Genomic DNA, 12,622 nt, shown 5'->3' on the forward strand with positions numbered 1-12,622 from the left:
ATTCCTAGGTATTTTATTCTCTTTGAAGCAATGGTGAATGGGAGTTCACTCATGATTTGGCTCTCTGTTTGTCTGTTATTGGTGTATAGGAATGCTAGTGATTTTTGCACATTTATTTTGTATCCTGAGACTTTGCTGAAGTTGCTTATCAGCTTAAGGGGATTTTGGGCTGAGATGATGGGATTTTCTACATATACAACCATGCCATCTGCAAACAGGGACAATTTGACTTCCTCTTTTCCTAATTGAATACCCTTTATTTCTTTCTCCTGCCTGATTGCCCTGGCCAGAACTTCTAACACTATGTTGAATGGGAGTGGTGAGAGAGGGTATCCCTGTCTTGTGCCAGTTTTCAAAGGGAAGGCTTCCAGTTTTTGCCCATTTGGTATGATATTGGCTGTGGGTTTGTCATAAATAGCTCTTATTATTTTGAGATACATACCATCAATACCGAATTTATTGAGAGTTTTTAGTACGAAGGGCTGTTGAATTTTGTCAAAGGCCTTTTCTGCATCTGTTGAGATAATCATGTAGTTTTTGTCTTTGGTTCTGTTTAGATGCTTTACCAGTAAGTTTTGTACTTTTGTGTGTTTTCATTATGTCAGGCCATCATGAAATCTGGTCTTCATCTAATTAAGAATGAAATCATAAAATTTCTTGAAACAAACAAAAAAATCAAGACACAGCATACCAAAACCTGTGGGATAAAGCAATGCTAAGAGGGAAATTTATTGCAATAAATTCTATGCTTTGCTTGCTAATATTGGACTCTCTCAAACATTTCCTGCAGAGTTGGACTAGTTGTGAATTCCCTCAACTTTTGCTTGTTTGGAAAAGACTTTTTTTCTCTTTCATTTATGAAGGATGGCTTTTCTGGGAATAGTATTCTTGGCTGACAGATTTTTGTTTTGTGTTTCATTTCAGCGCTTTGAATGTATCAACTCATTCTCTACTGGCTTGTAGGGTTTCTGTTGAGAATTCCATTGTTAGCCTTGTGGGTGTCCTTATATGTGACTACACATTTTTCTTTTGTGGTTTTTAGAGTTATCTCCTTGTCTTTGACTTTTGATAGTTGATTATAATGTAGCCAGGAAACTTTTTTGGGTTGTATCTATTTGGTGATCTCCTAGCTTCCTGTATCTGGATATCTAAATCTCTTGCTAGACTTGGAAATTTTTCAGTAATTATTTTGCTAAATAGGTATTATATGTCTTTGACTTTCTCTTCACTTTTTGGGTCACACTAAATTCAAATGTTTGGTTGCTTATGGTGTCCAAAAAGCCTATGTTACATAGGCTTTCTCTCTCTCTCTTTCTTCCTTCCCTTCCCTTCTCTTCCCTTCCCTTCCCTTCCCTTTCCTTTCTTTTCCTTTTTTTTTTTTTTCCACTTTGTTCATTTCAAAAAAGTCTGACTGGGTTATTTTGAAACACTTGTCTTCACGTTCTAAAATTCTTTCTTCTGCTTGATATAGTCTATTGTTGAGGCTCTTGATGATTTTAAAATTTCATTCATTGAATTAATTATTTTCAGGATTTCTGTTTGTTTCCCTTTTAATGATATCTATCTCTTTTGTAAATTTCTCATTCATATCCTGAATTATTTTTCTAATTCCTTTGTATTATTTATCTGGGTTCTTGTGTATCTCACTGAGCTCCTTTTAAACAATTGTTTTGAATTATTTTCCAGGCATTTCATAAGTTTCTTTTTCATTGGAATCTTCTGCTGGATAATTATTGTATTCCTTTGGAGGTGTCATATATCCTTGCTTGTTCATGTTTCTTTTGTCGTTTCATTAATATCTGTGCATCTGGTGTAAGAGTAGTTTTTAAAATTTTTTGGATTGGCATTTGTAGGGCAAGACTTTTTCCTATAGATTTATCTATTGTATTGGTTGAGTAAAGTACTTTAGGTTTGATTATGGGTACATGCAGTAGTGTAGTCCCCATATGATTTCTCTGCCTATAAATACTGTCAATATTGTCTGTGATTCCTTCAGTGACTTAGGCTGCATTTGTTAATAGAGGATGTGATGAGGCTTTTCTGGGATAGGATGCCAGGTGGGCCAGTCTACAGGCCCCAGTGGTGGCAGCAGGCCAAGCATGCCTGTTCTTGGGCCCCTGGGTGGCATCTATACAGACACTAGTATTAGAGGGTCTTGGCAGGCTGATTCTTGGGCTTCCAGTCAGCTTTCCTGGGTGCCAGTGATGACAGCACTTGCTTAGGGAGGCCCAAGCAGGGGGCTTGGGCCTTGGGTCGCAGTGCCAGGCTGAGCAGGTCTGTCCATAGGCCCTCCAGTAGCACACACAAGTGCAGGTTGCAGTGGGAGAGGTGAAGCTATCCTCAGGCTCTAGGTGGTGTGCTTGGTTGGCAGTGGTGGCAGTGGGTGGGAAGAGCCTGTCTTCTCAGGGCATGGGCAAGTGCATGGCGGCCCTGCTGCTCGGGAGAGGTAGAGTTGTTGACAGTGGCAGTCACCCCAGACAGGTGGCTCTCAGGATATGAGGAGTGCACACTTCATCCTCCTAGTGTCAGTGGCTGGCAGGGGGAGCTTATTCTCAGAGTGCATGCAAGTGCGTGGTAGTCCAGCTGCTGGTGGGAGCAGAGATGCTGTCAGTGGCAGTGGCATGAGGCAGGTGGGATTCAGGCTCTAAGGAAAATGTGATTTGACTCGTTTTATCCTGGGGGCAGTTTCCTTTGAGTGCTGCACTACCCTTTCCCCAGGGTGCAGAAGGGCATGTGGACTAGAGTGCTGGAAACCCTGCAAGTCTGTTGCGTTCAATTGTGGCACTCCAGGTGAACATGGGGTGATGTCGGTGGGGCTCTTTGGAATGTGGTGATGCAGGAGCTGTTGGACCCCAGCGCAGGATGCAGTCTTATGGGGTCTGGGCTCTCAGAATGGTGTCATGCTGCAGCTGTCCGGCTCTCCAGGAAATGTGTGTGACATCGCATGAGCTCCCTTTCTGGAGCAATGTTGTAGTACAGACTCCAGGGGGCTCTCTATACCAGTTTCAGGGCCCACGGCAGTTGGGATCTCCGGTGGCTAAGATTGCAGGAGTTCATGACGGGAATGTGAAACTGCTAGAGATCTCTTTCTTACCCTTTCCTCACACTGGGGAGCTGCTCGGAGCTTCCAGCTGATCCCAATTGGGCTTTCCTACTCGTCTACCCATCTTTTCATGCCTCAAGTGTTTTCTGTCACTTTTTTGCTGTATTCCAGCATTCTCTGTTTGGAGTGTGATAATCCTGTAGCTATTTTGATTCTTCTTTGTGGAGTAGGCTAGTGTCCAGTGCCTCTAGTCAGCCATCTCAAAGCCCCTCCTCTATAGGTTCATTTTTAATTTATCAATATTAACAAGTAGATCAATTGACTTCCCTTCTAAAAGGTGAAGAGTTCATCACATGTAAGGATCCTTCTTCTTCCTCTTTCTACTTCATGAAAATTGTTATTTATTTATTTTCATTTGGTATAGACTCACAGTGGTATCTCTTATGAGTTAACTTCTTGGGCCACATGCGACACTTAAATCAACCTACTTGTCATTTAAAAAAATGCCATTTGAATTAAAAATTATTTAAAATATTTAGAAAATTTTTTTAATAGATTCATTCAGAAAATATTTATTAAGGATCATGTAAAGGGCTGAATTGTGTCTCTGCAATATTCATGTATTGAAGTTCTCATCCCAGTATATTTGAAGACGACCATATTTAGAGAAAAGGTCTTTACAGAGTGAATGAAGTTAAAATGAGCCTGTTAGGGTGAGCCTTGGTTGAATATGACTAATGTCCTTATAAGAAGAGGAGGTTAGGACAAAGACACATAGAGAGAAGATCATGTGAAGAGGGGAGAAGAAGGCCCCATAAATAAGCCAAGGAAAGAGTCCTCTGAAGAAGCCACTATGAGATATCACTATACACCTCTTAGAATGGCTAAAAACAGTTCATAGTTTCGAATGTTGGCAGAAGTTTGGAGAAACTCGATTTTTCATACGTTGCCAGTAAGAAAGTAAAATAGTATAACTACTTTGGAAATTCTTTCATATTTACCTAAAAAGGTAACTATATACACCATACTACCTAGCAATCCATACTGGGCATTTATCCTAGAGAATGAAATTATGTTCACTGAAAAAATTTGCACACAAATGTTTATAGCAATGATATGATTTGGCTGTGCCCTCACCCAAATCTCATCCTGAATTGTAACTCCCACAATTCCCACATACCATGGGAGGAACCTAGTGGAAGGTGATTAAATTATGGGGGTGGGTCTTTCCCATGCTGTTCTTGTGATAGTGAATAAACCTCATGAGATCCGATGGTTTTAAAAAATGGGAGTTTGCCTGCTGCCATCCACGTAAGATGTGACTTGCTCCTCCTTGCCTTCCGTCATGATCATGAGGCCTCCCCAGCCATGGGGAACTGTGAGTCCAATTACATCTCTTCCTTTTGTAAATTGCCCAGCTTTGGGCATGTCTTTATCAGCAGCATGAAAATGGACTAATACAGTAAATTGGTACCAGTAAAGTGAGGCGTTGCTGAAAAGATACCTGAAAATGTGGAAGTGACTTTGGAACTGGGTTACAGGCAGAGGTTGGAATGGTTTGGAGGGCTCAGAAGAAGACTGGAAAATGTGGGGAAGTTTGGAATTTCCTACAGACTTATTGAATGGCTTTGACCAAAAGCCTGGTAGCAATATGGACAATAAGATCCAGGCTGAGGTGGTCACAGATCAAGATGAGGAACTTGTTGGGAACTGGAGCAAAGGTGACTGTTGTTATGTTTTAGCAAAGAGACTGGTGGCATTGTGCCCCTGCGCTAGAGATGTGTAGAACTTAGAACTTGACAGAGATGATTTAGGGGTATCTGGCAGAACAAATTTCTAAGCAGCAAAGCATTGAAGAGGTGACTTGGGTACTGTTAAAAGCATTCAGTTTTATAAGGGAAGCACAGCATAAAAATTTGTAAAATTTGCGGCCTGACAATGTGATGGAAAAGAAAAACCCATTTTCTGAGGAGAAATTCAAGCTAGCTGCAGAAATTTGCATAAGTAACCGAGAGCCGAATGTTAATCCCCAAGACAATGGAGAAAGTGTCTCAAGGGCATGTCAGAGGTCTCCACAGCAGCCCTTCCCATCATAGGCCCAGAGACCTAGGGGAAAATAGTTTCATGGGCTGGGCCCAGGGTCCATGTGCTGTGTGCAGCTTAGGGACATGGTGCCTTGTGTACCAGCTACTCCAGCTGTGGCTGAAAGGGGCCAATGTAGAGCTTGAGCCATGGCTTCAGAGGGTGCAAGCCTCAAGCCTTGGCAGCTTCCACATGGTGTTGAGCCTGCTAGTGCACAGAAATCAAGAATTGGGGTTTTGGAACCTCTGCTTAGATTTCAGGGGATGTATGGTAACGCCTGGATGTCCAGACAGAATTTTGCTGTAGGGGCGGGGCTCTCATGGAGAACCTCTGCTGGAGCAGTGTAGAAGGGAAACGTAGGTTCAGATCCCCAACACAGAGTCCCCATTGGGACACTGCCTAGTGGAGCTGTGAGAAGAGGGACACCGTCCTCCAGGTCCCAGAATAGTAGATTCACTGACAGTTTGCACCATGTGTCTGGAAAAGCTGCAGACACTCAACACCAGCCCATGAAAGCAGCTTGGAGGGAGACTGTACCCTGCAAGGCCACAGGGGCAGAGCTGCCCAAGACCACATGGGAACCCACCTCTTACATCAGCATGACCCAGATATGAGACATGGAGTCAAAGGAGATCATTTTGGAGCTTTGAGATTTGACTGCTCTGCTGGATTTCAGACTTGCATGGGGCCTGTAGCCCCTTTTTTTTGGCCAAGTCCTTCCATTTGAAATGGCTGTATTTATCCAGTGCCTGTACCCCCATTGTGTCTAGTAAGTAACTAACTTGCTTTTGATTTTATAGGCTCATAGGTGAAAGGGACTTGCCTTCTCTCAGATGAGACGTTGGACTGTGGACTTCTGAATTAATGCTGAAATGAGTTAAGCCTTTGGGGGCACTATTGGGAAGGCATGATTGGTTTTGAAATGTGAGGACATGAGATTTGGGAGGGGCCAGGGGTGGAATGATACGGGTTGGCTGTGTCCCCACTCAAATCTTATCTTGAATTGTAACTCCCACAATTCCTGCATATCATGGGAGGAAACTGGTGGGAGGTGATTGAATTATGGGGGCAGGTCTTTCCCATGCTGTTCTTGTGATAGTGAATAAGTCTTATGAGATCTGATGGCTTTTGAAAAATGGGAGTTTGCCTGCACAAGTTCTCTCTTTGCCTGTGGCCATTCACATAAGATGTGACTTGCTCCTCCTTGCCTTCCGCCATGATCATGAGGCCTCCCCAGCCATGTGGAACTGTGAGTCCAATTACATCTCTTCCTTTTGTAAATTGCCCAGTCTCAGGTATGTCTTTATCAGCAGTGTGAAAACAGATTAATACAAACAGCTTTATTTGTAATAGCCAAACTGGAAACAATCCAAATACCTTTCCAATTGTGAATAGTGAAAGAAACTATAATACATCTAGAGAATAGAATTTTACGTAACAATTTAAGAAAATCAACAACAAATTACTTACTGTAACAACTTGGATGGACCTTGAGGACATTATGCTGAGTGAAGAGAGTCAAACTCAAAAAGGTTATATGCTATCTGATTCCGTTTTATAACATATTTGAAATGACAAAATTATAGAGATGAAGAGCAAGTAAGTGGTTGCCAGGGATTTGGGAAGGGGGATGGGTGTGGGTGTGACTATAATGTGTAACCTCAGAGAGTTCTTTTGTGGTGAAGTAACAGTCCCATATCTTGAATGTGGTGGTAGTTATGTCAATCTATACATGTGATAAAATGAAAATGTCATAGAATGGTTCGCAAAGTGAAATCCGCAACCAAAAAAAAATTGAGTGTATAAAAAACTAGTGATATCTGAATGGTTAGCTATGGTATAGATAATTTTATTGCACCATTGTCAATTGCCTGATAATATACTATATTTATGCAATCTATCATCATTGGTGTAGGCTGGGTGTAGGGTACACAGGAAGTCTCTGTACTAGTTTTGAAACTTCTGGTTAATGTGTAATTAATTTAGAATGAAAAGTTAAAAAACAATGGAAAGATCAGTTGGTTGGGTTGACTACCTATGTGAATAACTGAAGTCATCAAGAATGAGGATATGGGTTATGTTAATGAGAAGTTAGTAAACCGAGACATACAGGCCATAAGATCATAGAATAAGCATCATACACACATCTCTAAAATGAAGCATATATTAAAATTTTGTCACATTTTCTTACAATTGGTCTTTAAAATACATAAATACAATTTTACCGATATACCTAGAGGCTCAAACCTGCATCTCTCCTCTCACCGATCTCTTCAGAGCTTCTGAAATTGATATGCATTATTCTCTCATATGTGTAACAGGATGTTGAAACAGGAGTTTTAATTGAAATACCAAGACACTAGGCTGGGCGTGGTGACTCACACCTGTAATCCTAGCACTTTGGGAGGCCGAGGAGGGCAGATCACTTGAGGTCGGGAGTTCAAGACCAGCAGCCTGGCCGACATGGTAAAACCACATCTCTACTTAGAAAGAAAGAAAGAAAGAAAGAAAGAAAGAAAGAAAGAAAGAAAGAAAGAAAGAAAGAAAGAAAGAGGACACTATAGATACCACATTTCAAAAGAGGTGCAAGGTGAAATGCAGAATTTAAATGTGAAGTTTTTGGATAACCAATTACCAACTCTCAATCCATCATCCATATCAAGCCTATTAAAAAGTTTAGAGTTGGATTTTTACATGAGGAACAAAATGTTGAAGTGAATTTAAAGATGAACTATCTTCCCTAATTCCAATTTGGGTCTTTTGCAGGTAAAAATGCTGCACCAGAGAAGGGGGTGCTTTCCACTGCTTCTCTCTTTCCCCCCACTCCCACACTTCTCTTTGTTCTATCTCCCTGTTGTTTTTACCAATGTTTTCTGACCCTGAAGGATTTGACATATTCTGGGGAGGAATGTTGGGAGGTTAAGACATTTCCTTTTTGGCATCTCCTGCTGGGCTGACCTGGCTGGCCTGCACAAGACTTGGCCATATTGAACAGTTCATTCCAACTAATTTCACAAAAGGATTGTCAACCCCTGTCACTTCAAGGCCACTACAGACACTAGTCATTATTTAAAGCACTCCAGCCTTATAAGCCTTCTTTTTTTAAAGTTAAATTAAAGTTTTTTAGAGACAAAGTCTTGCTCTGTTGCCTAAGCTGGAGTGTAGTTATGCAATCCTGGCTCACTGCAGCCTTGACCTTCTGCATTGAAGCCATCCTCCTACCCCAGCCTCCCAAGTAGCTATGACTACAGGCATGTGCCACCGTGCCTGACTAATTTTTAATTTTTTGTGGAGATGTGGTCTTGCTATGTTGCCCAACTAGTCTTGAACTCCCAGCCTCAAACTCCTGGACTCAAGAGATCCTCTTGCCTCGGTCTCCCAAAGTGCTGAGACTACAGGCATGAGTCACTGTGCGGCCTTTAGAGCCCTCTTAAGAGGGATCTTGCGACTATGACCAGTCCATTTTCATGCTGCTCATAAAGACATACCTAAGATTGGGCAATTTACAAAAGAAAGAGGCTTAATTGGACTTACAGTTCCACGTGACTGGAGAAGCCTCACAATCTTGGCAGAAGGCAGGGAGGAGCAAGTCACGTCTTACATGGATGGCAGCAGGCAAAGAGAGAGAACTTGTACAGGGGAACTCCTCTTTTTAAAGCTGTCAGATCTCGTGAGACTTACTATCATAAGAACAGCATGGGAAAAACTTGCCCCCATGATTCAATTACCTCTCACTGGGTCTCTCCCATAACACATGAGAATTCAAGATGAGATTTGGGTGGGAACATAGCCAAACAATATCAATAACAAAATACTTGGGGTGGCACAAGGAAAGAAACTCATTTACATACTGATATCCATTCCCTAAATTATTTCTATGCTGTTATTAACAATGCTACTATGAATTCCCTCCTTTCCCATTTCCAGAAAAAAAAAAGAATTTATTGGTACAGTTGAGAAAGATGGAGATGTTCTTAGTTTAGACTGCTTTTTCTAAGAATAAAACAGGAAAAACAAGGCTGAAATTAATCTACCCAAAGTCATTGAGGAATCACTAAGACACTTCAGAGGCATGAGGCTGAGAGAAGAGCAGGTAACTGTCAATGTTGGCAGAGCAGTGTTGCTTTCAAAGTCCCATCTGACTGACAGGGCAGAGGTTCTTCCTCACTGCTCCAATCTGCTTCCCGACAGCTCCAGGGTTTCCTGAGGAAGCTGCCCTCCACCTTAATCCACCTCAGGCATGTCCTGCAGAGCCCTCTGGAGATCCAGCTTCAGGTTCTGCCAATTTTGACACTGCCTAAAGGAGCCCATGAAGAAGTAAATGATGGGGTTGGCACTGTTGTTAAGAGAAGACAGGACATCTGAAACTAGATGAAAATGACAAAGGAAGACATCAAAATCCATGAGGATCTAGAATAATAGAAACCACTTAATGCCGAAGGGCAGCCTGCAGAGAAGGAAGATCAGCACTGTGAGCAGGATGGTCACACAGCCTGGTCAGCAGGATGCACAGGGAATCACAGGCTGAACTCACAGAGAACCAAAAAAAATAAAAAAAAATAAAAAAAAAATAAAAATCAGCCATGCTGCAGTGATGAAATCAAATGTCCAACACCAACCATAGTCACCATCACAAACTAAGAAACCACAGAACTTCCCTTTCAGGGTGCTCAGCAACAGGGACAGGGCCCAGAGCAGGGCACACATGACTGTTGACAGGTTTCTTGGGCAGTGGCAGCAGTACCAGAAAGGCCACAGGATGGACAGGCAGCACACTGTGTTCTCCACAAATATTTATTCAGTGAATGAATGCATGAATGAGGAGCCTTATCGTAGCAGCAGATTTGCGGGTTAAATGGGAAATAAAAATGAAAGCACAATTAAAAGCATTAGAACACACATGTATAATGAGAGGAAGAAAATTTCATTTATTCAGAATTCTTTTTCTGGACAGTTGTGTGTGTTAACAGTAATTACTAATGTGTGTCCAAATAACTGAAGTTGATCACTAATGTGCCTTTGATATGAGAACTCAATGTGGCTTTGCTGAACACCTGGAAGCATTTTGGTACACAATGTTGGGGTAGGGAGTGGATTGGAGCTGAATTGCTCAGCAATATAGTGGATGAAGAAGTAAGTGAGTGTGAGGGCTGAGTGCCACTGAAGGAGGAAATGGAAGTATGCAAATAGAGATGGAGGACTACCAAGTGGGGTGCTGGGTGCGCACAACATAAATCTACTTCACTCTCTCCCAGGAGAACTTTAAAAGAGTTTCTTTTGCTGGCTAAATCTTCTGTGTGAGAAGAGTCTATGCTGGGATGTAGAAAAAGTGCTGGACTTGGAATGTAGAGAGATGCTCATGCAGATTTCAACTGGAGAAAGAGGACTAGCTCTCATCAGGGTAAACAACAGCAGCTGACTGAGAGTTTAACAGCTACTATCTCCTTTAACCCTTAGGAGGGAAGAATTATTAATATTCTCATTTTACAGAGGATGGCAAAGGGGCAGAAAATCGGTGCATAATTATTCCTTGGTCTCACACAATGTGGATTTGAACCCAACAGAGCTGCCTCAGGATTCAACCTTTTGTCCAGCCCTTTGTCCCCAACACCACCAAGCGTTCGATACACATGTTTGAGGGGGAAAGCAGGGGAGTAACTCCCAAGTTACATCCAAGTTAATTGTTAAGATTGGGGGTTGGAAAAAAAGCTAACCATGACAAACTTCAGTTAGAGAGAGAATGAGAAGCAAATCAAATAGGAAACAAAAGAGAGATGAGTGAAAGCCAATTAGGAACAGATAGAAGAATCCAGGAGCCCTTTTCTACCTTATAAATGTAGCCATCACTAGGTCATCCAGAGGCCTCAATGAATCAGGAGGCCTCTAAGTGGAAAGAGGATGCATCTTCTTCCAAGGGTGGAGAGAAGCATCAGGCATGAATGCATCCACTATGAGCTCTCCTAGAGAGACAAACTCCCACAGCCTTGGTTGGCCAGGAAAATAAAAGGAAGGAAAACCAAGACTTCTGTTGCTCCCACTCAAGGTACTGAACAGTTTGTAAATGTATTATTAGGGTGTGATACATTTGTCTTCCTTATCAAAGCTGAACCTTCATAACTAAGTCGTACCTGTATTTGTTCACTATTGTGTCCTCAACATTTAGCATGTGCTCCTTAAGGACCACTTTTTGTAATACTCTCAGTTGATACAGGAAGAGGCTTGAAGAGTACATTGGATTTTCCTGTTTACATCATGAAGAGCATGGCCAATACCAGCCTCTGTCTCCTGGAGCCCTATCTGAGGCTTTTCCACTGTTTTCTGCCCTATCAATCATTATTTTTTGGGGAACACCCAAAAAATTGTCATGTGAACACAGAATCTGAGAGATTATTAGGGTCTGTAGAGACTGCTAGTGTCCCCTGCTAACCATTCCTCTCCTCTGTCACATAGTATTTCTTTTTTTTTTTTTTGAGATGGAGTCTCACTCGGCCGCCCAGGCTGGGGCGCAGTGGTGTGATGTCGGGTCACTGCAACTTCCGCCTCCCGGGTTCAAGTGACTCTCCTGCCTCAGCCTCCCTAGTAGCTGGGATTACAGGCACCTGCCACCATGTCCGGCTAATTTTTGTGTTTTTAGTAGAGACGGGGGTTTCACCATGCTGGCCAGGCCAGTTTGGAACTCCTGACCCCAGGTGATCCACCCACCTTGACTTCCCAAAGTGCTGGGATTACAGGTGTGAACCACTGCGCCTGCCCTGTCACATAGTATTTCTGAGAGTTATAAATCACGAAAAGGATCCAATTTACCCCAACCCCTGCCCTGATGCTCATGACATCTTGTAATTAGACACTAGACAATGGTAGGTGAGCAGATATGATGTAACTGACTCTTGGATTGATGAAATAAGTGTGGTCTCCCTCTGTCCTCCTCTTCTTCACCTCAGGCTGGAATGTTGATGTCACTGGAAGCCTGCAGAATCACGAGGATGAGGGCACCTCTCTAGGGATTAGGGAGCAGCAACATGGAAGGGGTCCTGGTGTCTGATGCCTGGAACCTCCAGCCCAGGTCTAGTAAACTTTGTCACAGAAGTCATTGCTACTATGGGACATTTTTAGAGCAGCCAAACTTATACTCTGACTAATAAGGAAAAAGTTTTTTCTTTTTCAGTTACATTCCATTTTCAGGGAATTTTTAATGAATGTGGAAGATTATTTCATAAAGTGACACTAGAGAAAGAAAGTGCAAACAGGAAAAAAAGTAACTGATGGAGATGTGATGAAAAAAAAAATGGTTTAATAGCATTTAGATAGAGAAAACCCCAGGAATAAAAGGAGGTTTGAGGGATAGTCTCATTGGCCCTGGAGATTTTTTTCCCACCCTTTTCCATTCTGTTTGACATCCCAAGAGGGATGTTTACCTCATTAGTGGGATTCTTTTCCTTCTGGTTTCTGGTTGAATTGAGCCAGTTGGGGATCCCAGCAGGAGGAAAGTGATTTCGG

This window comes from Chlorocebus sabaeus, chromosome 1 (assembly GCF_047675955.1).
Source record: "Chlorocebus sabaeus isolate Y175 chromosome 1, mChlSab1.0.hap1, whole genome shotgun sequence".
Taxonomy (NCBI): Eukaryota; Metazoa; Chordata; class Mammalia; order Primates; family Cercopithecidae; genus Chlorocebus; species Chlorocebus sabaeus.